At 40.3% G+C, this 26,883-nt stretch overlaps 1 non-coding gene across 1 annotated transcript; it reads right to left on the reverse strand.

Moving 5' to 3' along the window:
- Positions 1–24,919: 24,919 nt before the first annotated feature.
- Positions 24,920–25,026, reverse strand: LOC120264077. The gene has a single exon (XR_005537256.1). It is a non-coding gene; the product is annotated as a small nucleolar RNA R71 (small nucleolar RNA).
- Between the last annotated feature and the right edge of the window lie 1,857 nt (positions 25,027–26,883).

A 26,883-nucleotide genomic window follows, 5' to 3' on the forward strand; every position in this document is an offset into this window, starting at 1 on the left:
AGTACAATCAAAGAAATAGAATGTAAAAGTAATGAATCCATAAAGAAACCCCCTCGATGGTCGTGTCGATGGTCTTGTGGAGAGTCCTCTACTCGTCGTCCAAGGATTCTCTTGTCCTGTATAGGATACGCCTCGAAGGAAGCTCCCCTAGCAACCTTCTTCCTAAGGAATGACGATGTCGGAGCCGTAGAACCTCTCCAAAACCTTGGCAAATTCCCCTTGAAACCCTAGCCGAAGCCCTCTCTCAAGTTGGGGAAAAGATGGAGAAAAGAATACAAAAATCGGGGCTGATTCGGCTTTAAATAGGGCTGGAATCGGGCGACTACATAGACGTGGATGTTTCACATGCCGGTGCGGAATTTCCACACGGGCGTGGGTAATTTCCACACGCCTGTGTGGATTCTCTGAAACTGTCATTTTCGGCCGGCTGTGAACAGTAACTGATACAGTGTTTGCTACAATGTTTGCTACATTGACCTACTACAGTACTATGCCAAAAATACTCCCGAATCGACTTTTCATCGAGGTAACATAAATGGGCACACGTCTATGCCGTGGATCGCTTTGCTTCTTCAATGACGGATAAGTTGATGGAGATCATGTTCTATGTGCATAAGTCGGAATGCTTGAGTGTGACTGCCCTTGTGCCCCTCCAAATGGTTGTGCAAACTCAAATACGGGGAGGTTGGCACACACTCTAGCATCTCGCACCTGACTTATGTCTTCGCGTTTGAACCTTAGCAAGATTTCCTCCAAAATCGGTGCATTGTGATCCACATTGGCTTCTTTCCTTCATAATTGGTTTCATAACCCTACCTGCATAAAAGTAACATAAAAACACACATATTAGTGTAAAAACCCGAGAAAAGTAATGCTCAACATAAGGTATGAATGCTCGCATTCGTATCGCACAAGCACTTATCACTACAGTAAATTGTTACTGTGTTTTGCTACAGTACCTACTACATTACTCTGACAAAATACTCCTAAATCCACACTTTTCATCAAGGCAACATAAATGGGTACACGTCTATGCCATAAATCGCGTCGCTTCTTCAATAAAAGGTCTCATTGGTGAAGATCTTGCTATCAATGCACAAGTCAGGAAACGCAAATGTGACTGCCTTTGTACCCCTCCAAACCATTGTAATTGATTGATCGCATGGTGGTTGGCACACATTCACATATCTTCAATCATAACTTGTGTCTTCACATTTGTTCACTCCAAGACTTCATCAACAAAGTACAATCGCAATCCACTTTGGCTTCTTTCTTTCATATTTGGCTTCACAACCCTTCATGCATAAAAGTTCACAAATACACATGCATTAGCGCTAAAACCTGATAAAGTAATGCTCAAAGTAAGAAAAGAATACTTCGTATTACTAATCCACAAGCACTTATCAACTAACACCGGTCCGGGTGGTGACGATCATCAAGATTTTGATGCCGTTGTTGGGGAACTAGATATTTTGAACACTAGAGCTTTATTAAATTAGCCAATTTTTCTTTTTCCACTTTACTTGTTTTTTCCTATTTTCTTTTATAGATCTCATTCTATTATTCCCGCATTTTAGGACATGTTTGGTGTCAAATATATTGTAGGATGTACAAAAGAGATAGATCAATTTATTTCACAACTCCTCCATGCTGTTTTTTGAGTTGTTGCCTATCAAAAAACATAAGTTATGTTTTAGTAGGGTTAATTAATACAGAGCAAACCTATGTTTCAAGAGCATAGATTAGCATATGATAGTATGTTGGATCATTTTAATAGAATTGTGATAGTACCAATTGATAATCAAGCTTATGTTATTGTAGCACATTTTTTATGACAGTGTAGGATATTTAAGGAAATCTTAATAAAGCCGAGGAGATTAGAGAAAAAATTAAGATAGTTATGTCCATGGGGGATGATGATATAATTTATCAAGGTAAAAATGACATGAGTCCGTATGTTATGGAATCGGTCCAAGCAGAAGACAAAACTTCAGAAATTGTAAGTGAAACTAAAAATGAAGTATTAAAGGAAATTGATCTTTAGAAGGAAGATAGACATTTACCATCAGTGGAAGAACCTCCTAAGTTAGAGTTGAAGACACTGCCCTGGAGTTTGTCCTATGCCTTCTTAGCAAAGTAATGAAATTACCCCTGATTATAGCATCAGATCTTTCAATAGAACAAAAAGAAAGACTACTAGCCTTATTAAAGAGACATAAGGGGGCTATTGCTTGGAATATTGCTGGTATCAAAGGAATCAATCATATATTTTGTGCTGCATAAAATTTTGATGGAGGACAGTTACAAGTCTGTTACTTAAACCAGCAAGGTAACATAATCATAACATAAAATGCGGCAAAGGTAGAAGTAATCAAGCCTATAAATGCAGGAATTATTTACTCGATTTCAGATAGTGTGGTGGTGAGCTCGATTCTAAAGAAAGGGGATAACAATCATAACAAATTGATAGGGACACAAGTGTATGTGTCGATCTTGTAATAAAGTGTTCTAATTAGCAAGGCATCCATCCTCAGGAAAAATAGAGTCTACTAGTACTAGTCCTTAATACAAAAACTAGCCTACTTGAAATTATATGATATGAAAACAAAGTAAAAGAAAGCAGAAATAGAAAGCAATGAAATGAATTCGTGATAAGTGCTAGAACATGCATATTTTATATATCATTTGCACTATATCTAGCATGAAATTTCATATGTTCAGAACCAAACAAGTATAGAATTACATTCTTTTGTTCATCATAGGATCTAATTAAATTTTAGGGCAGAAAAAGTGAATATGGAGGTAATTTGAGGCAGATTAGACCAAAATACAACTTTTAGAACATCACCATGGCCTCATCATGACCGTGGTTTGATCGCTCCAATGTGCAAATCCAAGGAAGACTTCACAGAAGCCATAACAGCCTTTATAATGGTTATTATATATATAATGCCTATTGTCCATACACACAATGGCCAGAACCAAACCATGCCAAGAAGCGAATTATGGCCCAAGAAAAGATTTGAGATCACAAAAGCCCAAACAAAGGATGTGACCCTGTGGCAGACACAAGCTATAAATAACCTTAGGTTTTATTATTTGGGATGGATTCTTTTGCCAAATTTGATTAGAGAATCCTGGATTTCTATAGTAGAACAAGGCTAGAGACAAGGTTTAACCTAATTTCAGTAAATTCTAGCGAATTTCTCAAGAGGGAGTTAACATGTGTTGATTGTGGAGGGTGCGCGAAGAGATTTGGTGCCATATTTGTGGGAGTTAATTTTAAGATTCTTAATACTTCTCTTATAGATTATTTATTCTTTATTCATTATTCTTTACCTATAAGAAGACCCAATTCGAGGAGAATTGCATGTTGATGTACTTAGGCTTTTGCTTGTGAACATTAACCTTCATTAGCAATATATTCTCTTTCTAGTTGATTGTGATTCATTGCATGTTTTCTTCTTAATTAATTAGTTGATTTTGTGAGGAAGAGATTTCCACTCATTAAATCATCCATGCTTTGTTAGATCTATGCATTCGCTAAGAGATAAGGTATAGCTAGATTTATGTATTAGGATTTGATCATCCTTTTAGTTGAGTTCTAAATCTTAAGGAGGACAGAGGAGGTTGTGGTTGAAAAGATTCCAATTTAAGTTCCTAGTGCTTTAGAATTGGTTGTCAAGAGGTTGGGACCAGTAGGCCTTTGAATTCCCTGGTCCATCATTAGATAACATTGTTATATTCCATTTCATATCAAAAGTAAGTGCTAAGAGACTCCTGGTATAGGTACCCACTCCTTCCAATTGTATCTCACGATCCTCAAATGTATTTTAGTAATTATTTTACAGGAGTAGTTTTATTTTACTATAAGAATCACCATAGATGTTAGGATATAAATTAAGCAAAAAGAAGTAATAGGAGCCTCTTGCCATTCCCTAGAGAATACAACCCTCGTCCTCACCCACGGTGTATTACTTGATAACCCATATACTTGTGGTGTTACACACACTAAACTATTCACATGGTTTGCGCTTGCATCAATATGGCTATGAAAGCAAAAGAAATGGGGTACTCAAGGCATAGACTCCCTCTAGGGTTTTGTAAGTCTAGGGAAAAGATTGTAAGTTAGCAATCCTTTTAGAATTGAGAGAAATCCTAAAGTATAATATTCTTTTTCTCAAGATGCATAATAACTGATCTACTTTGGTACTGATACAAACAACCTCACCATCGCATTTCACTCTATAAAATTGTAACAAGGATTAATAAGAATTCACAGTGTTGACAATCCTTTTCTTGAAGTGATTACCCCTAATCCCATACAAAGTAGAAATGAGATCTCTCTCGATCTACCCCAATGATTGCAAATAGTATGGATTTGCTTGCCAATTCACTTAGATGGATTGTAGGAAGAGAACTCTTGCCTCCAAATACCCTATCTATAAGCTTACTTACACAAGAACATCATACATGAAACTAGGGCTTTTGCCTCAATAGCATTCAAGATAATAAGAACACATGATTAAATTCAAATATAAAGGATTGCAATTAGAAATCAAAGTAAAGAATGAAAGATCCACAACCAATGTTAATAAAATCCAACCCTAGAGTTCATCTATGCCCAAATAGCAGCAAAAGTAGTTTTCCATCAAGTGAGAACAATCATACAATTTACTAGAGACAATTAGAATCATTGAAAGCATTAAACCCCCTTTTCAATTGGGGCTCTTGAGATCACGGAAGGGCTTCCCCCTGATCTTCCAAGAATGCCCCAAAGGTGTTGGTCGACAGCTCTAGCCTTCTTCCTCCAAGGTAGATAGACCCTCTCTCCTTGATGATTCGCCCTCTAAGATCTGGAGGAAAACCCCCCTTTCTTTTCCAAGATTTGTAATCAAAAGAAACATTCGAAACCCTTATTAGAATCTTTTATACCTAGCCACCTATGAGCTACTTAAGAGCCCGTAAGGGGCTGGACATGATGGGTCCCACGCCTTATGGGACAACTTACACCGTAAGTCCCATCCTTAAGGTCTTCTGTTTTGGTATTACGGTTCAGCTTATGACCATAAGTGTTGTTCTGTAATCTTTTTTGGATTGCATTTGTGACCACCCTTACGAGCATTTGTTGCTCCTCGTAAGCTCCATTGGATAGCTCTTACGGTTTGACCTACCGACGTAAGCCCTATCCGTAAGTGCCTCATTGATCCTTATATCCTCTCTTACAAGAATAAGCATAACTGCAAGATTCTCTGCCAAGGATTACGGTCTTAAGAACGCCCATAAGGTGCCTGTAAATGGTTCAGTCTTACCTGTTCTTCATTTGTTGATGCCAAGAGAGCTCCATCTTCTTTGTTTTGGCTCTTGATTGCTTCTTTTGTCTCTCTCATATCATTTAGCACTGCTCGGTACTTCAAAATATATTTTTCACCATGTTTATCATTATCTTCCAAAAGAATAATCTAATACACAAGGAATAAGTGTACAAAATGATATTAAATATCTTACAAATGTAAACTTATCAAATTACCACACACTTAAGCTTTTGCTTGCCCTCAAAGAAAAATAAACATTACAAACCAAGAGGAATAAATGTATGACCTTAGGTAATAAAAAATTGGGGAGTTCCAAAGTATTTAGGAGAGTATAATGAAAGAATGCTAAAAATTTCGGGTTTGGAAAATAGTTAAACTCTATTCAAGGTTATCGAGTGTGTGTGTGTTTGAACTCTCTACTTTGCTTCTTTTGACCTACAACACTTAAATAGCAAAAATTCATAAATAACTTCTCTTTTCTTCAAGGTGGTAGCTTCACACAATTCCTAAGGTAGCCTTTTTTCTAGGGGGCCCGTAAAGTGGCTTTCGCTCTTAAAAGTGGTAGCGCATTCCACATCTATTCTAGAGGATGGTAGCTTTCACTCACCTAAAAAGGTAGCTCTTTTTCTTTTAAGGCCATACATAGTATCTGACTTGTCGAGAGTAGCTTCGCACATCTATTAAGGGTAGCTCTTTCCATTCCGATTATTTACTTTTTCAAATAAAGGTCTTTTTACACTTGAAAATTTTTTCACGATTATTCATCTTGAAGTTCAATGAAAAAATAAAACTATAAGAAGTCATTGATGGTCTAATTTGCTATAAAAAGTCATTGAATAAGACAAAATTAAATAAAAAACAAGTAGAACCCAAAAAGAAACATTTTAGCATGTGTCAACCCTTTTACTAAGAAACTTCCAATAATCATACAAGTGTACCTTCATAAGTCAACAACTTGGCATGTAAAAGAGTTCAAATAATCTTAAGCCTCTTCCCCACATTTAAAAGCATACATTGTCCTCAATGTGTGTATATGAAAATAAAAGAGGTGACAACATAACAATAATATGGGAGGTGGATTGCTAAAAATTACTTCCCCAGTTTGAAATCAAAGGAAAATACTCCTTGATCTAGTATGGCACATTCCTTGTTGCACCTAAATGGTAGAGGTTCACGCAAGGTTAAGAAAAGTTAAAGTGAGTATCCCCTTTAAGTTTATTAGTGTGTTGAGTGTTGAATTACTAATTGATAATTCCCTTTCTTGATGAATTGATGCCCTTTTATGGTCTAATTGGTTCCTTTCATGTTACAGGCATAGAAGAAACTAAGGTGAGCTCGACAACACAATTCAATAAGAAATTGACACCAAACATAGAGTTTTAGAGCCCAGGGGTACTGTAGCATTACTACAGTAGCCTAAAACATGAAGATTTGAAAAAGAAGCTAAGTCTAGAATTCCTTATGGGAAACCTCACGGCAGTGAAGATGACCACATGCCAACTGAACAAATCGATATCACAACAGTTTACTACAGCAATTTATTGTAGCAATTACTATAGCAACATACTGGAAATTCAGCAAGTTTTCTAAGGATCCTCATGGCCCGTATACTGACTGTCAACCAGCCTGTAAGCATCCCAAGTTCATCTTCAAAAGAGGACTTTAGGTCATCTTTGAGAAAGAGAGGAACCTTGTTCTTGAAGCTTATTGCCACCACCTCTGATCGCGAAGACAAAGAAGGTTCTAGAGTGAAAATCAGAGGGGAAGATTGATGAGGAGAGTGTGCTTTGACGAGATCTACTCCTAGGGCACACTTGCAAGAGGTTGAAGACAACGAAGAAGCCTCTTCATGGGGTTTATCAAGCGTTATTCGGCTCTTCATTCTTAATGGAGTTGATGCTATTATTTATGATTGTTTTCATGGATTCTACTTTATTTATTGTTAGTATGAGAAACTAAACCCCAAGGTCACAGGATATAGGTGAACCTTGGGGATGAACTTGTGTAGATTAGATGTTTTAGCTTGCTTTATTACATTTGGTTTGTTTGTGATCTATGCTTGGTGCATTTTAATGGTTTCATATGCATGAGAACTCTGTGTATCAATTTCTAGGCTTTACTAGGTTGCGTGATCATCGTCCTTGTATTAGACACACCGAGCATGGAAGGGATACATGTACGAATATGCAGTGATCATCGGGTATTTTGTACCCCTCCAACTTTAGGGTTGTTCCTAGTTCGTGTTTTGACCCTAAACTGAGAATTCTATTACCCTCATTACAATCATAGGAGGATTTGGTCTGAAGAAATTCCGTATCAATACTGGTACCGGATTAGGGGTCAATTGCCCTGGCCATTGGGTTGGCCTAATGATAAGTGCTTGTGCGATATGAATGCGAAGCGTTCATTCCTTATGTTGAGCATTACTTTTCTCAGGTTTTTACATTAATATGTGTGTTTTTATGTTACTTTTATGCAGGTAGGGTTGTGAGGCCGAGTATGAAGGAAATAGGCCAATGTGGATCATAATGCACCTATTTTGGAGGAGATCTTGCTAAGGTTCAAACGCGAAGACATAGGTCAGGTGTGAGATGCTAGAGTGTGTGCCAATCTCCTCGTATTCGAGTGAGCACATTCATTTGGAGGGGCACAAAGGCAGTCACACTCGAGCATTTTAACTTATGCATATAAGAACAAGAGATCCACCAACATGTACATCATTGAAGAAGCAAGTGATTCACGACATAAATGTGTGCCCGTTTGCGTTACCCCAATGAAAAGTATGGAATTCGGGAGTATTTCCGGCAGAGTATTGTAGCAAAATACTGTAGCAAGTACTGTAATAGCACTGTTCATAGCCGGCCGAGAAATCAGAGAAACAGAGAATCCACACGGGCGTGTGACATCATACACGCCCGTGTAGTCGCCTGATTCCAGGCCTATTTAAAGCCGATTTCAGCCACGATTTCAGTATTCTTTTCTCCATCTTTTCCCCTAACTTACGAGAGGGCTTCGGCTAGGGTTTCGAGGGGTATTGGCCAAGGTTTTGGAGAGGTTCTACGGCTCCGACATTGTGATTCCATTAGGAAGAATTTTGGTAGGGGAGCTTCGATTGAGGCGTATCTTATACCGGACGAAGGAATCCTTGGACGACGAGTAAAGGGCTTTCCACAAGACCATCGACACAACCATCGAGGGGGTTTCTTTATGGATTTATTGCTTTTACATTCGATTTCTTTGATTGTACTTAGCTCCATGGAGAGCTAAACCCCTAGTGGGTACTTGGGTGATTGTGAACCCTAGGATGTATTCGTTTCATTGAACTTCTTTATTATGCTTTGAATAAATTGATGTTTATTGTGAGTTCCAACCTTGAATGCTTGATTGTATGAACATTTCCCCTAGAGTGACACTAGGGTTGAGAGTTCTTGTTGGTAACTTTGTGAGTGAGTGACACACAACGAGCGTTAGACAAAGCTAGGTTGGAGAGGGTTGAGAGGGTGAGTCGAGAGGTACAGGAGCGTCCCCTTTCCCCTCCGACATGATAGATTCTACCTCCGTTCCTTGAGTTCTTTGCGGCCATAATGGAATGAATGGTCTAAGGGATGAACCTCCGCTGGGGCCTAGTTGCGCGTGCAATGGAGTGAAGCGTTGAGGGGATCTTAGTATCTAGGGCTTAATTGTGGCTAGGGACCTTCCGCCTGGACCAAAGGGTTAGGTCTATAATTAGAAAGCGATTTATCACTTGGAATCCCTAGAGCTCATTGCAACTTTATTCGAGTGCGAGGTTGAGAGGTTATTTAATCTCTCCTCCGGGACATGAATAGAGTTAGGCATAGTTGACCTTAGATTTGGGACTATGTATGTAAGGATTTCCACGACTCACTATTGCATTGATTAGGAAGCATAATAGAGAGTTCTTGCACTTGAAATGATTTTCCTAGATGAAGCATCATCCGAGTACCCCATCTTTATCGATTGCCTTGCCTCCTCCTTACTTTTACTCTCTTACTTGTTGCTTTTAATTGTTGAGAATTGAATTATTATCACACTTATCATTGTTGATACTCCACATAGCTAAGAATCAAATTAAGTGTCTTTACTCCTTACTCCCTGTGGATTCGACCCCGCTCACCCGGGATTATTACTTCGACAAACCCATGCACTTGCGGGATATACGCAAGGGGATCTTGTCACCTAACTTAGGGTTTTCTCGGTCCAAACTACCATTTGCATGATAGTTGTAGCATCTTTCACACTTTAGTAGGCCCCAAAGTGATCCTCATCCATGACCACTTTCCTTCCTTGATTATCACCTGTAATTTGCCTTCACTATAGATACTCTAGTTGAGTTTTTTCGTTTGTTAATTAGTAATTTCATTGCACCACTTGTAGTTGTAGGTTGAACAATAAGCAAAGAGAAAGTAAGGGTAGCTTCTTGGGCCCCATGGAATACAACCCTCTCATGCTCTCACGAGAGGTATTACTTGATGATCCTTATACTTGCGGGATTGTACACATCAAATTTTTGGCGCCGTTGCTGGAGAACCACGAGTAATACTCAGAAAACTTAGAGCTTATTGATTTGGCCATTGTTTTGTTTATTTGCTCATGTTGTTTTTGCTTATTATTTGTGTACATATATTTTCATCTTCTTACTTCTTTCCTTACTATCTTTTAAAATTTTTATTTTAGTGTTGACTCTTATCTTTGTACATACTTCCTTTCTTTTCTTTTAATCATGGCTTTGACTAATGATTGGGCTAACTACTACAATCCACAGGATCCAGACCTCCATCGCCCATGCAAACCGTCAAGGTTGGATAGCATATCTTTTGACAATAAACAGTGGAAGAAACAATATTGCGATGCATCATCACCCTAACCCTTGAGAATCAAAAGGTCCACAATTTCTTTAAATAGTATATGAAATCCTACCCGCCTAATGGTCAACCCAAATTTGTTAAGGAAGAGCCAAGAAGTAGTTTTGATAGACCCTCAAAGTTAATGAACCTGGTTGAGGGAGAGACAGATCAAACAAGGCCCAGTAGTTCAGATGATATGGATTATATACATGAGAGTGACTCAATTATGGCTACATGGAAGAGGATTCGAATGGTAGTAGCTCATCAGAGCGGAAGGAGAAATTAAGAATTTTGATCTCGGGAATTATGGGAGACTAAAGTCATCAATGGAAGAACCCCCAACCCTTGAGTATGCCTTTCTAGAAGATGGATCTAAGCTCCCAGTCATTATTGCATTTGACTTGACAGCTGAGTAGAAGGACAAACTTTTAAGTGTACTGAAAAAGCATAAAAGGGTAATTGCGGTGAAAAACTGATATTAAGGGGATCAGCCCATCCTTTGGCACACACAAGATTCTCATGGAAGATAATCACAAACCCACGGAGATACCCAATGAAGACTTAACCCTAATGACACATCCCTTGCGTGTATGTACCGCAAATGCACGGGTTGTCAAAGTAATAAAGTACCCTGGTGAGTGAGTAGTCGTATTGATAAGTTATGAATGCGAAGTATTCTTTACTTATGTTAAGCATTACCTTTCTCGGGCTTTTACACTAATATGTGTGTTTTTATATTACTTTTATACAGGCAGGGTTGTGAGGCCGATTATGAAGAAAAGAAGCCAATGTGGATCATAATGCATCGATTTTGGAGGAAATCTTGCTAAGGTTCAAGCGCGAAGACATAGGTCGGGTGTGAGATGCTAGAGTGTGTGCCAACCTCCTCGTATTTGAGTTAGCACAACAATTTGGAGGGGCACAAGGGCAGTCATACTCAAGCATTCCGACTTATGCATATAGAACAAGATCTCCACCAACTTTTCCATCATTGAAGAAACAAAGCGATCCACGACGTGAACATATGCCATTTGCATTACCTCGATGAAAGTATGGATTCGGGAAATATTTCAGGCAGTATAGTGTAGTAGAGAAATGTAGCAACATTGTAGCAAAGTACTATAGTAGAGAATCCCCATTGGCGTGTGGAATTTCCACACACCCGTGTGAAAAATCCATAGGGGCGTCTACAGGGGAGTGTGGATCCCCGATTCCAACCCTATTTAAAGCCGATTCAGCCCCGATTTCAGGATTCTTTACTCCATCTTTTCCCCAACTTAAGAGAGGGCTCAGACTAGGGTTTTGAGAGGTATTGTCTAGGGTTTTGGAGAGATTCTACGGCTCTGACATCGTCATCTCTTTGGAAGAAGGCTGGTAGGGGAGCTTCCGTCTAAGCTTATCCTATACCGAACAAGGGGATGTTTGGACTACGAGTAGAGGACTCTCCACAAGACCATCGACACGACTATCGAGTGGGTTTCTATGGATTCATTGCTTTTACATTATATTTCTTTCTTTGTACTTAGCTCTATGGAGAGCTAAACCCGTAGTGGGTACTTAGGTATTTGTGAACCATAGGATGTATTTGTTTCATTGAATCTCTTTATTATGCTTTCAATTAATTGATGTTTATTGTGAGTTCCAACCTTGAATGCTTGATTGTTTGAATACTCCCCTAGAGTGACACTAGGGTTTAGAGTTCTTGTTGGTAACCTTGTGAGTGAGTGACACATCACGAGTGTTAGACAAAGCTAGGTTGGAGAGGGTTGAGAGGGTGAGTCGAGAGGTACAGGAGCGTCCCATTCCCCTCCGATGTGTTAGATTCTACCTCTGTTCCTTGAGTTCTTTGTAGCCATAATAGAGTGAATGGTCTAAGGGATGACCTTCCGCTGGGGCTTAGTTGCGGGTGCAATGGAGTGAAGCATAGAAGTGATCTTCATATCGAGGGCTTAATTGTGGTTAGGGACCTTCCACCTGGACCAAAGGGTTAGGTCTATAATTAGGAAGAGATTTATCACTTGGAATCCCTAGAGCTCATTGCAATTCTATGTGAGTGCGCTGTTGAGAGGTTATCCAATCTCTTCTCCAGGACATGTATAGAGTTAGGCATGGTTGACCTTAGATTTGGGACCATGTAATTAAGGATTTCCACGACTTACTATTGCATTAATTAGGAAGCATAATAGAGGGTTCTTGCACTTGAAACAATTGTCCAAGGCGGAGCAATATCCGGGTACCCCATCTTTATCGATTGCCTTACCTTCTCCTTTACTTGTGATCTCTTACTTGTTTTTACTTTTGAGAATTGAATCATTGTCACATATTTCACTATTCACTTTTCACATAGTTAAGAAGCGAATTAAGTATTTTTATTCCCTACTCCCTGTGGATACTATACCCACTCATCCGGGATTATTACTTCGACAAACCCGTGCACTTGAGGTATATAAGCAAGGGGACCTTGTTACGTATCCATAGGGAATAGTGCTAAAAAACACAAGTATTGCTTTTTAACTATAGTGAAAATGATTGATGAGTTGTGTGAATAATATTAATGCAAAGGAAAAATAAAGAAAAGAAAGAAAGAGACGCAATAGAAGTAAGGAGAGACAATCGATATAAGATGGAGCACCCAGACATTGCTCATCCCAAGACTATTGTTTCAAGTGCAAGACTAATCATTATGCCTCCTAACTAATGTTTAATTAGTTATGGAAATCCTAAAACACACGGTCCCAAACCTAAGGTCAACATGACTAACCCTACACTATGCCCCGGCCGAAAGGAGTACTCTCGACACCTCACACTGTGTGGAGTTGTATGAAGCTTTAGGGACTTTAAGTGATAAACCCTATTCCCTAATATAGATCTAACCCTTTGGTCTAGGCAAAAGACCCCTAGTCGCAATTAAGTTCCAGCACTGAGGATTACTTCAACACTTCACTCTGTTGCTTCGCAACTAAGCCCCAGTGGAGTTTGTCTTTTAGCACTTCACTATATCATCACTGCAAAGAACTCTTGGAACGTGGAGATAGGATAAATCACATTGGAAGGGAAAGGGGGCATTCTACTGCCTCTCAACTCACCCTCTTGACCCTCTCCAACCAAGCTTTGTCTAACACTCATGGTGTGTCACTCATCCACAAGGATTACCAAGTAGATTCTCAACCCTGGTATCACTCGAAGGAAAAATCAATACAACAGGCATTCAAGGTTCGAACTCAATTAAAACATCAATTAAGAAAGCAAAATAAGAGTTAATAAAACAAAATCATTCTAGGGTTTATAAATTGAAGCACCCACTAGGGGTTTAGCTCTCCATGGGCAAGATAAAATCAACAAGGAAATTGAATGTAAAAGCATGCAATCCATAAGAAAAATCCCTTCGTAATCCGTATCGATGGTCTTGTGGAGTCACTTGATCTTCTCCAAGGGTTCCCTCATCAAGCCTAGGGCACACCTCATTGAATCAATACTTATGAAAGCTCCCCAATAACTATCTTTCCAACGAGTGCGGTGTCGAAGGCCATAAAACCACTCTAAAGACCTAGCCAAAGTCTCTCCAAACCCTAGCCACGAGTGCCTCCGAAGATGGGGAAAAGTTGAGAAAATATCTCTCAAAAATTCTGAAATTGCTGCTTTTATAGGGCTAGAATCGGGCATCCATATTAGCGTGTGGAATTTCCACACGCCCGTGTGAATCTCCAGAAGTTGATTTCCTGCAAGCTGTGAAACAGTAATTGCTATAGTGATTTTGCTACATCGGTTTACTACATTAAACTTCCACAGTAATTTACCAAAAGACTGCCGATTCCACACTTTTTATTGATACCACATGAACAGGCACACATTTATGTGGTAGATAGTGTTTCATCTTTACCTAAACCACATTGACAAAGATCTTGCTAGTATCGCACAAGTTGGAACATGAGTGTGACTGCCTTTGTGCCCCTCCAAGTTTTATAATCGCTCGAGCGCAATGGAGGTTGGCACACACTCACATATCTTTGAGCACAAATTGTGTCTGTATATTTGTTCACTCCAAGACTTCATCAACAAATGCATCCCACTATCTACTTTTGGTTTATTTCTTCCACAATTGTCTCCACGACCCTAGATGCACAAAAGAACACATATACACAAGAATAAGCGATAAAGTCTGAGAAAAATAATGCTCAATGTAAGAAAAAAATACTTCATATTACTTATACACAAGCACTTATCAAACTCTCCCACACTTAAGCTTTTGCTTGTCCTCAAGCAAAGATAAAACATTAAAGCATCCAAGAAGGAAAAATTGAAATTGCTTGGCCTTAGGTTCACCATAAGCATGCAAAATATGCATTCTACAAGTATAGAAAAATTTCAACACCGAATAAGTGAAAGGGACTTATTTAAGTACAAAAAGAAAAGAGAAGGTAGCAGTTTCATACATCCTCTAAGGTAGCCCTTTCCTAAACGGCCGCTAAGGTGGCTTTCACACTTTCGAGGTGGTAGCTCTTTCTACCCGGGTAGTAGCTTTCACTCATCCCATGAGATAGATCTTTCTCTCGCTAGGCCATAACTAGTATCTGACTAACACACCCTTGCATGTGTACCGCAAGTGCATGGGTTATCGAAGTAATAAAAGTACCCTAGTGAGTGCGTAGTCATATCCACAAGGAATAGTGATCAGAAACACAAGAATTGCTATTTAACTATCGTGAAGATGAATCAATAGTGGTGTGAACAATATCAATTCAAAAAAAAAATAAAGAAAACAAGAGAGAGATGCAATAAAATGATAGGAGAGGCAATCAATAGAAAGTGAGGCACTCGGACATTACTTCTTCTAGGACTATTGTTTCAAGTTCAAGACCAACCATTATGTCTCTTAACTGATGCTTAATAAGTCATGGAAATCCTGAAATACATGGTCCCAAACCTAAGGTCAAACATGAGTAACCCTACACTATGCCCTGGCAGAGAAATCGCTCAATCTCAACACCTCACACTGTGTAAGGCTACTTAGAACTCTAGGGATTCCAAGTGATAAACCCTATTCCCTAATATAGATCTTCTAATCCTTTAGTCCAGGAAAAAGACCCCTAGTCACAATTAAGCCACAACACTAAGGATTACTTCAATGCTTCACTCTGTTGCATACGCAACTAAGCCCCAACAGAGTTCCTTTCTTAGCACTTTACTCTATTGTGACCGCAAAGAACTCTTGGAACACAGAAATAGGATAAATCACATTCCGCTACCTCTCGACTCACCCTCTCGATCCTCTCCAATCTTGCTTTGTCTAACCCTCATGGTGTGTCACTCACTCACAAGGATTACTAATGTAGGCTCTCAACCCTAGTGTCACTCTAAGGGAAAACCCATTTAACAAGAATTCAAGATTATAACTCAATTAAAAACATCAATTAGAATAACATAATGAAAGGTCAATGAAACAAAATCATCCTAGGCTTTACAAGTCCAAGCACCCACAAGGGGTTTAGCTCTCCATGGAGCAAGATACAATCAATAATGAAATCGAATGTAAAAACATGCAATCTATAAGTAAAACACCCTCATATTCCAAGTCGATGGTCTTCTGGAGTAGCCTCATCTTCTCCAACGGTTTCCTCATCAAGCCTAGGGCACACCTCACCGAATCGATGCCAATGAAAGCTCTCCTAATAACTATCTTTTGAAGGAACATTGTGTTGAAGGCCGTAGAACCACTCCAAAAATCTTGTCAAAGCGTCTCCAAACCCTAGGCATGAGTGCATCCAAAGTTAGGGAAAAGATGGAAAAAAATTGGAAAAAGATTACAAGTCATGGATTAAATAGGGCTAGAATCGGGCATCCACACGGGCGTGTGGAATGTCCACAAGCCCGTGTGAATCTCCAGGAATCAAATTTTCAGCGCGCTGTGTATAGTACTTTGCTACAATATAACTTCTAGAACATCACTATGGATGGGCACACATCCATGCGGTAGATTGACAAATCCACACTTTTCACCGAGGTCACATGAATGGGCACACATCTATGCGGTAGATCGTGTTGTGTCTTTAATAAAATCACATTTGACGAAGATCTTGCTAGTGTTGCACAAGTCGGAACACATGAGCGTGACTGCCTTTGTGCCCCTCCAATTTGTATGTTCACTCGAGCACAACGGAGGTTGGCATACACTAACATGTCTTTGAGCACAACTTGTGTCTTCACGTTTTTTCACTCTAAGATTTCATCAACAAATTGCATCAACGATCTACTTTTGGTTTCTTTGTTTCATACTTGTCTCCACAACCCTATATGCGCTAAAGAACACAAATACTCATGTATAACCGATAAAACCTAAGAAAAACAATGCTTAATGTAAGAAAGGAATACTTTGTATTACTATTACATAAGCACTTATCACCGACTTATGAGAGTAGCTTCATACTTCATAGGTGATAGCTCTTTCCACCCCCAATGCACCACAGAACAAACAACTTTTTTTTAAAGAAAGTAAAAAAGAAATAAACTAATTTAGGCACTTAAACATTGAACTTGAGTTTCCACAAGGTTTAATAAGTGAGTAGTGCAACAAGTGTCAATCGGGCAAAAATTCCTAAACAACATCAAGTAAAAACTAGAGCATGAGAACATTCAATGTTAAAAATTCTCCTAAACTTAAGAATATAAGTATTACAACTAAGCCAAACCATCATTGGCTACATAAGCTTGCACAATGAAAGCAAAAGTATAGAACATGTGTAATGTGAACTCCCCTCGCCCCCCGACACACACACACTTAAGATGTACATTGCCCTCAATGTACATATGTAAGCATAATGAAGTATAAAGCAATCAAAACATGTGTGGAGATGGCCAATTGAAATCATACTCCCCTAAACTCCTAATGGTACATTTGATGGAGCTATATTCATTGACAGTTGAGTTCCAACGGGTTGTGAAGCACACATGGCCATGTGAATATTACATTGACCGTGCTAATGACTAATCCTCAAATTTGAGACTCACAAGACCATCTGCACGTATACACAAGGGGTTTCAGTGAAGCTCAACAAAGACAAAATAAACTCGAGTTAATAAAGATATAAAAATTAAATACAATTCGAAGAAACTAAAATTAAAAGATAAACTCAGAAGGAAGGTCCTTTTTAAGTAGTATAAGTCCAAAATAAAGGCAGAAATGAAATATGGAACAAAAAAACACATAAAGAAAAGATGCCTCAAGCATAATTGTACTGCTCGGTCGGCTTTCCTGCTACTTCTGATGGATCAACTAGTACTGGTAGTGATGGAGATGCTGCTAGTGGTACTGGGGATGCTGGAGGAGTTTGAGGTCTCATCACGAATGTAGATGTCACATCTCGCTCTAAGATCTGCTATAGGATGTCAAGATGTGCCATCACCTCTGTATGGTTGAGGCCTATGTCACGCGAACCTCAGCTAAATCCCTTTGTAGTACCCCTACAACACTCTCGAGCCTCTTAAAGCGATCATAGGCTCGAGAAGGAGAAAAGAGTTGCACTGGTGGAAGCTCTTGTGCTGCAGGGGTGAAACGGTCTCCATATGCTCCAGCTGTGGCTCCTACACAAGCTGAGACACCTCTGATACATCTGTCTCCCCCTCGGCTATCTCTAGTGGGGGTAAGATCATCACATAGACTCTGTCTCTATATTTGCGAATCATCCCCGTGAGCCTCATCATCTCTAGGCCGAGAGAAGATGGTACTATCATCTTCTCGGCCCCCGTGATCACGTCTAGCAAACCCATCCTGATAATTTATTTAGTGATGTACGGGCCTGAGAAGATCACTCCCATCCTGGCATACTGCCCCTAATGTCTCAAGTACTCTACTAAAATGTGGCCAAGATGGAGTAGCTCGCTCTGTACCATAGAATACAAGTATAGTAGCTCCTTTCGACTCAATACCCCTATACTATCACCACTGCCATTCACGGATCAGCTAAGAACGGTGTGGATGTAACAGTAAGCTGGCCGGGAGAGGCATGTTGCCTTGAGACTCCTAGCTTATACTGTTCCTGGCCGCATAATGCTCTGTATACACACTAGGGTGTCAAACAGCCAGGGTAATATGTCGGGAGCTGATTATACTCCTCTGTGTTAGTAAATGCCTCATCATATAAACCAAGTCAGACAAAAAACTCTGTGACTCTTATACTGTGCTACTATCCAAACACTCTAAACTGTATGGCGTCAATCCTCGAGAAGCTGCTGTACGAACGGTCAAACTCGAACGAGGCAAGAACCTCTAGTATCAATATACGGATAGCATGCTCTCTGATCGACAACAAACACCACCAACTACCCACCGCAAGAAACTCCTCCACCCCGCTCGTCATGTCATCTCCTAACTATATCTCTCTCAAAGGGCTCAGATCTATTAGATGAGATTGGCCAAACTTCAGCTTCAATAATCTTTCAAAATGAGCCTGATGCTGGGGAATTACAAATTCTATGTGCTCCGGCTATGTGGAATGCTTCCCGGGATTCTTACGGGTCGCTTTCTTGGTCTTGGGTGCCATATCTGGAAGAATTGAAGAGAAATTGATCAAATAGACTTCAATCCTAATTCCGCAGAAATCCACACGGTCATGTGGAAATTCCACATGCCCGTGTGGATCTTCAGGATGTGGAAGCCGTACGGCCAAAGTTTAAAAATCCAAAAAATACATTAGAAATTAAGTCTAAAATCCCTCTAAGAGCATGCATCAACCATTTAAACATGAAGTCAAAATGATATTCACCAGTTTAAGCAAAATAAATCAAGATTGGAGAAGAAAAAGAGGAATAAGGCTTAGTGACGATATGGGAAAAGAAAACCTTGAAAACAGCCAAAAAACAACCTAAAATGCCCTCAAATAGATGACGACAAGGTCAGGAGAGCAAAAGAAGGAGTTCTCTGAGTGTGGAGATGTTTGAAAATGAAAAGGCACTAGTAGTTTATAAAGAAAAATCGTGGAGTTTTGAGTTCTGTACATCCACATGAGCGTGCGGAAATTACCCACGCCCGTATGTTTCCATAGGAGAACTCACAAGGGCATACACACGCCCCTGTGTGCTCTCGGGATAGCCTCTAACTGACTCTAAACGCGTTCACACAGGCGAGTGGAAATTTCGCACACCCGTGCGCCCGACCCACAGGGGCACCCACACACCCTTGTGGCCTCTTTGTCCTCCTAAGAAATCGACTAAGTATTCCACACGGGCATGTAGATTCTCACAAGGGTACTCACATGCCCTTGTGTACTCTTAGGATTAAGTAGAAGTCTCTTCAGAGTTTCACATGGGCGTGTCGAAATTACCCACGCCCGTGTGTTGTTCACAGGGTCATCCATAGGGGCATTCACATGCCCTTCTGTCTTCTCAGAATAGAGTCTGAAAACTCTGCAGGGATCCACACGCCCGTGTGGAAATTACCCACGGGCGTGTGACCGTTACAAGGCCATTCACAGGGGCATTTACAAGCCCCTGTGTCCTCTCAGGATGAGCTCTAAATGGAAACACACGCCCGTGTGTCTTCTCTAGATGATTTAGAAAAAATTATAGACTTTGCAAAAAATTTCTACACACTTACACACACACACAACCTATGTATATCATGAAAGGCTGACCAGAGAAACATATAAAACACGCTCAAGCGACCAAGAAATTTTGCCAATCACAATTAAGAACACTAAAACACCAACAATTCATGAGAAAAACACAGCAATGGCATGTAAAAACCAAGACACCAACAATAAAGCTGTTATTCATGCATGAATAAAACTAAAACCCAAAAAAATAGTAAATGCTTGGGTTGCCTCCAAAGAAGCGTTTGTTTAACATCACTAAGCTTGACGTACCTGACCTTACCTCATGGGGGTTCATGGATGAAGGTTGCCCTCTTACCTACAACTTGAAAGCACGATGAACATAATCTTTTCAAGGTAGAGGGAGAGTTACCAAGTTTTCTACTAACAGCGCCCTTTTGCGTGTGAACCGCAAGCGCACAGGTTTGTCAAAGTAATAATACCCTAATGAGTGGGTAGTCATATCCACTGGGAATAGTGATCAGAAACACAAAGATTACTATTTAACTAGAATGAAGATAAATTGATAGTAGTGTGAACAAAATCAATGAAAATGGAAATAAAGAAAGAAGAAAGAAGAGAGACGCTATAAAAATGAGAGGAAAGGCAATTGATAGAAAGTGGGGCACCCGGACATTTCTCCCCCTAGGACAATTGCTTCAAGTACAAAACCAACTATTATATCTCCTAACTGATGCTTAATGAGTCATGAAAATCCTAGAATACACGGTCCCAAACCTAAGGTTAACCATGATTAACCCTACACTATGCCTTGACGGAGAAATCGCTCAGTCTCAACACCTCACACTACATAAAGTTGCTTAAAGCTTTGGGACTCCAAGGGATAAACCCTATTACCTAACATAGATCTAACCCTTTGGTCCAGGCGAAAGACCCCTAGTTACAATTAAGCCCCAGCACTAAGATTACTTCAACGCTTCACTATGTTGCTTGCACAACTAAGCCCCAGCGGAGTTCCTCTTTTAGCACTTCGTTCTATTGTGACCGCAAAGAACTCTTGGAACACAAAGATAGGATAAATCACACTGAAAGAGAAAGGGGACGTTCTACTACCTGTCGACTCACCCTCTCGATCCTCTCCAATCTTTCTTTGTCTAACCGTTATGGTGTGTTAATCACTTACAAGGATTACCAATGTAGGCTCTCAACCCTAGTGTCACTCTAAGGAAAAACCCATTCAACAAGAAATTAAGATTGAAACTCAATTAAAGACATCAGTTAAAGAAACATAATAGAAAGGTCAAAGAAACAATATCATCCTACGGTTTACAAGTCCAAGTACCCAATAGGGGTTTAGCTCTCCATGTAGTAAGATACAATCAATAAAGAAATCAAAAGTAAAAGCATGGAATCCATAAGTAAAACATCCTTGGTATTCGTGTCGATGGTCTTGTGGAGTGGCCACGTCTTCTCCAAAGGTTACTGTGTCAAGCCTAGGGCACACCTCGCCGAATCGATGCCAATAAAAGCTACCCCAATAACTCTCTTCTGAAGGAACGCGGTGTTGAAAGCTATAGAACCACTCTAAAAGCCTAGCCATAACCCCTCTAAACCCTAGCCACGAGCACCTCCAAAGATGGTGAAGAGATGGGCAAAAGATGAGAAAAGGATCCTCAAAATGAGTTGAAATTGCGACTTAAATAGGGTTGGAATCGGCCATCCACACGGGCGTATAGAATTTCGACAAGCCCGTGTGAATCTGCAGGAATTGATTTTCTGCGGCATGTGAATAGTGATTACTACAGTAACTTTGCTACATTGATTTCCTATAGTAACCTGCTATAATACTCCGCCAAAATACTCCTGAAACCACACCTTTCATCGAGGCCACATGAATAGGCACACATTTATGCGGTAGATCGCGTTGCTTCTTCAATAAAATCACATTTGACGACAATCTTGCTAGCTTTGCACAAGTCAGAACAATGAGTGTGACTACCTTTGTGCCCCTCCACTTTGCATGTTCACTTGAGCACAACGGAGGTTGGCACACACTCACGTGTATTTGAGCCCAACTTGTGTCTTCACATTTGTTCACTCCAAGATTTCATCAACAACATGCATTCACAATTTACTTTGGCTTCTTTCTTCCATACTTGTCTCCAAAACCCTACATGCACAAAAGTAACACAAATACACATGTATAAGCGATAAAATCTGAGGAAAGTAATGCTCATTGAAAGAAAAGAATACTTCATATTATTAATACACAAGCACTTATCAAACTCCCCCACACTTAAGATTACTTGCCCTCAAGAAAAATTAAAACATTGAAGGATAGAAGAAGGAAATATTGAAAATGCTTGGCGTTAGGTTCACCAAAAGTATGCAAAAGAAGCATTCTACAAGTAACGGGAAATTTCAACACCGAATACGAAAAATCAATGCTCTAGCTAAAAACTTGAATAGAAAAGGACAACAAACCCGAAAATCGTGTAAGTGTGTGTAAACTCACTCAAGTCAACCCAACATATACTCCTCAAAGTTCTAAGTATAAGGGACTTATTTATTTACAAAACAAAGAAAAATAAACTGTAGTAGTTTTCACACATCCTCTAAGGTAGCCCTTTCTGAAGCGGCCTCTACAGTACCTTTCACATTTTTGAGGTGGTAGCTCTTTGATGAGTGCTTGTGTGATAAGAATACGAAGTGCTCTTTCCATGTGTTGAGCATTACTTTTCTCGGGTTTTAACACTAATATGTATGTATTTATGTTACTTTCATGCAGGTATGGTTGTGAGGCTGAATATGAGAGAAAGAAGCCAATGTGAGTCGTAATAGACCAATTTGGATGAAATTTTGATGAGGTTCAAACGCGAAGACAAAGGTCTTGTTTGATATGCAGGAATGTGTACCAACCTCCTCGTATTCGAGTTAGCACAACTATTTGGAGGGGCACAAGTGCAGTCACATTCAAGCATTCCGACTTGTGCATATAGAACAAGATCTCCACTAACATGTCCGTTATTGAAGAAGCAAAGCAATCCATGGCATAAACGTGTGCCCGTTTGCGTTAACTCGATGAAAGCATGGATTCGGGAGTATTTCGGGTCGGTACTGTAGTAGGGTATTATAGCAAAAAAATTGTAGCAAGAATACTGTACCAGCACTGTTCACAGTCGGCTGAAAAAAATATAAAAACAGAGAATCCACACGGGCGTGTGGAAAAATCCACATGCCCATGTGAAAAATCCATAGGGGCACTCACACGGGCATGTGAAATCCCGATTCCAGCCCTTTAAAAACCGATTTCAGCATTCTTTTCTCCATCCCCAACTTGAGAGAGGACTGTGGCTAGGGTTTTGAGAGGTATTAGCTAGGGCTTTGGAGAGGTTCTATGGCTCCGACATCGCTCGCCATTTGGAAGAAGGTTAGTGGGAGAGCTTTCGTCGGCACCGATCCGGCGAGGTGTATCCTAGGCCGGACAAAGGGATCCTTGCGACAAGTAGAGGACTCTCCACAAGACCATCACCATGACAACGAGGGGTTTTTTTATGTATGCTTTGTTTTTACATTCGATTTCATTGATTGTATCTAGCTCCATGGAGAGCTAAAACCCTACTGGGTACTTGGGTATTTGTGAATACTAGGATGTATTCGTTTCATTGAATCTCTTTATTATGCTTTCAATTAATTGATGTTTTTTGTGAGTTCCAATCTTGTATGCTTGATTGTATGAATACTCCCCTAGACTGACACTAGGGTTGAGAGTTCTTCTTGGTAACTCTCGTGAGTAAGTGACACACCATAAGAGTTAGACAAAGCTAGATTGGAGAGGGTTGAGAATATGAGTCGAGAGATAGTAGAGCGTCCCCTTTCCCTTCCGGTGTGATCTATCCTACCTCGACGTTCATAGAGTTCTTTGCGGCCATAGTAGAGTGAATGGGCTAAGAAATGACCTTCCGCTAGGGCTTAGTTACGAGTGCAACAGAGTGAAGTGTTGAAGTGATTTTAGCATCTAGGGCTTAATTGTGGCTAGGGATCTTTCACCTAGACCAAAGGGTTATGTCTATACATAGGAATAGGGTTTATCATTTGGAATCCCTAGAGCTCATTGCAATTCTATACGAGTGCGAGGTGTTGAGATTGTTCGATTTCTCCTCCGGGACATGTATAGAGTTAGGCATGGTTGACCTTAGATTTGGCACTAATCAATTAAGGATTTCCACGACTCACTATTACATTATTTAGGAAGCATAATAGAGGTTTCTTGCACTTGAAACGATTGTCCTAGGCGGAACAATATCTGGGTACCCTATCTTTATCGATTATCTTACCTTCTCCTTTACTTGTGCTCTCTTTCTTGTTGTTTTTACTTTTGAGAATTGAATCTTCTCACACATATCACTATTCATTTTCCACATTAGTTAAGAAACAACTTAAGTGTCTTTATTCCCTACTCTTTGTGGATACGATACCCACTCATCTGGGATTATTACTTTGACACCCGTGTACTTGCGGTTTACACGCATATACGGATGTGTCAAGTTTTTGGCGCCGTTGCCGTGCACTTTGTTTTTCTTAGCTATTCATTTATTCATTATATTTCATATTTTCTTATTCTATCATCGTTCTGATTTCTTTTTCTTTCTTTTTGGGTGCAGCTCCAAGTTATGACCTGAGGGAACCCCTCTATACTGACTGAAGGAGATCCTGAGCTCGAACGTATACTTAGAAGAAAAGGGAAAGAACCTGTGCGAGAACAGTCTAATCTAGCTGATTTAGAAGTAGAAAAATCTGAAAACATGGCAACATAGAATGAGCAGCTACTAACATTATCCGATTATACCAGACCTTCATCATTGGGGACATAATCAAGCACTGTGCATCCCCCGATTACAGCTCAGAACTTCGAGATGAAGCTGGCATTCATCCATATATTGCAACAATCTGCATAGTTTAATGGTTTGGCTGATGAGGATCCAAACAGTCATATATAGAACTTTCTCGAGGTGTGTGATATGCTGAAGATAAATAGGGTAACGAATGATGCCATCAAGTTGAGAGCCTTCCATTTTCCTTGAAAGAGAGAGTGAAGTAGTGGCTACACTCATTACCTAGAGCATCAATTACCACATCGGCGGAGATGGTAGAAGCTTTTCTTGGTCGTTATTTCCAACCCGGAAAATCTGTAAAGCTTACGAATGAGATCTCTTCCTTTGTACAATTGGAATTGGAGTCTCTATTTGAGACGTGGGAAAGGTTCAAGGAGCTGCTGAGAAAGTACCCGCAACACGGATTCCCGGAGTGGATGATTGTTCAGTCCTTTTACAACGGTCTGAAGCCAAGTACAAGGCAACTCTTGCATGCGGCAGCAAGAGGTACCTTAGGTAGCAAGACCCCCGATGAGGCCCGTTAATTAATTGAAGAAATAGGGTTAAACAGCCACCAATGGAATGCCATGGAGAAGAAAAAGGTAGACGGTCTCCATGAGATAGATGTAGTGACTTCGTTGGCGGCTCCAGTGGAATCATTGAGTAAGAAGTTAGATCTTCTAACTTCGAACAGAGTAGTAGCCGTGATTACTTGCACCGGGTGTGGTGGAGGACATATTCCCTCCGATTGCCCGATATCTATTGGTGATGCACCCTCGGTTGAGAACGTCAATTTTGTGGGTAATGGTATGAGGAATCAAGGAAATCCATATCGCAATATCTATAATCTGGGTTGGAAGAGTCATCCCAATTTCTCGTGGAGCAACCAAGGTCCGCAAAAGGCCATGGGGCCACCGGGTTTCCAACAACATGGCCCATATGTGGAAAACAGAGTTTCAGGTTTGGAGACCCGAATGACTGATTTGGAGAAGGCCTTGACTAGGTTTGTACAATTGTTAAATACAAGGTTTGAATCAGTTGAGGCTACACTCGCAACCATACCGCCGCTTTGCATAATCTAGGAAATCAAGTGGGGCAGATTGCGAAATCTCTATCAAAAAGGCCACATGGAATCTTACCGAGCAATACCGAGACCAACCCTAGAGATCATGTGAAGGCGATCACTTTGAGAAGTGGTCGTGAGGTTGAGGGTAAGTTTCCGAGTGAGAAGCCAAATGAATATGCACCCGATTTTATAGAGGTTTAGAAGGGAGCAAGCAAAGAGAAGGAGATGACACCCCCACCTTTGAAGCCAAGAATCCCTTATCCCTCTAGATTAAAGAATGACCAAGGGGATGAACAGTACAAGAAGTTCCTGAGTTTGTTCAAACAACTCCACATTAATATTCCTTTTGTTGAGGCATTGACCCAAATGCCTAAGTATGAAAAATTCTTGAAAGATTTGTTAACCAACAAAAGGAAGTTAGAGGAGAGTGCTTCAGTGATTTTAGATGCATCTTGCTCGGCGGTTTTGCAAAAAAACATTCCGAACAAGAAGAAAGAACTGAGAAGCTTCATCATTCCGTGTAATATTGGCAATCTAGGTAAAGAAATGGCATTGGCGGACTCAGGGGCTAGCATCAACATCATGCCATACACCTTCTTTGAAAAGCTAGGCTTAGGCGAGCCTAGGCCTACTCGGATGACTTTGCAATTGGCGGATCGAACGGTGAGACATTTGAGGCGGATCGAACGGTGAGACATTTGAGAGGCATCATCGAGGACGTACTTATCAAGATGGACAAGTACATTTTTCCAGTTGACTTCATAGTGCCAGACGTTTGACACGCGTCCGAATCTGCGTGTAAACCGCAAGTGCACGGGTGTCGAAGTAATAACTACCCCGGTGAGTGGGTAGTCGAATCCACAGGGGATAGGGCTACTAGTACTAACTTCTTCTATGCTTTCTAACCTAATGATAAATGGAAAGGTGTAGCGATCTAATGTGCGAAGAAATGAATACTGGAGACGAATATGCAAGGGTTAAATGGATGGAGATCTCAATCAGTAAAAGTGGGGTATTTGAGCAATGCTCCCCCTAGGATTCAGGCATTAGGTACCGAATGAGCAAAGTTTTTCTATGATGAGTAAGTTAAGTCATGGAAATCCAAATATAATCGGATCCGGCCTCCCGATCACTGATACTAGTCCCCTACGAGGTCCCGGTGGAGAAATCGCTCAATCTCAAAACCTCACACCACATATGACTGCAAAGCACTCTAGG

The sequence above is a fragment of the Dioscorea cayenensis genome, chromosome 6, assembly GCF_009730915.1.
Source record: "Dioscorea cayenensis subsp. rotundata cultivar TDr96_F1 chromosome 6, TDr96_F1_v2_PseudoChromosome.rev07_lg8_w22 25.fasta, whole genome shotgun sequence".
Lineage (NCBI taxonomy): Eukaryota > Viridiplantae > Streptophyta > Magnoliopsida > Dioscoreales > Dioscoreaceae > Dioscorea > Dioscorea cayenensis.